This window comes from Plasmopara halstedii (genome assembly GCF_900000015.1).
Source record: "Plasmopara halstedii genome assembly, contig: Scaffold_3060, whole genome shotgun sequence".
NCBI lineage: Eukaryota > Oomycota > Peronosporomycetes > Peronosporales > Peronosporaceae > Plasmopara > Plasmopara halstedii.
This window is the reverse complement of record NW_020189964.1, coordinates 1,647,672-1,648,110: the sequence shown is the minus strand read 5'-3', so window position 1 is coordinate 1,648,110 and position 439 is coordinate 1,647,672.

The window sequence follows — 439 nt, the reverse complement described above, 5'->3', positions numbered from 1 at the left end:
CTGGGCCCAGGATAGCTCGGAGAATGTTGTACGGATGAAGTCCAATACCCGCCACTAAGCCCATCCGGTTGTCTGCAAACATGGTTGGATCTCGTGACGCAGCAAGAAGTGCAAGATGCGCCGCTGAAAAGGCGCGTCGAATCTGCATGATGCGAAAACAGTTTCGACCAACGTTGTTGCTTGGGCACAGAGGGTCTTCAATAAACACTGGATCGAATTTGTGCGGGTCATATGTCTGCTGCTGCAGTTGCTGGAAGTCTATGAGTCCTGTTGCAGCTCCCATGCCATCTAGTCCTCGAGATGTTGGTAAGTCTAGCGATGAGCGGTAGCCGTATCGCCGAAGGCCTTGAGCCGGCGTAATATCTGCATTTGAATATAGTTGCATCTGGGGTTGCGCAGGCATTTGCCAATGTTGAGCATAATAACCATATTGGCTGGG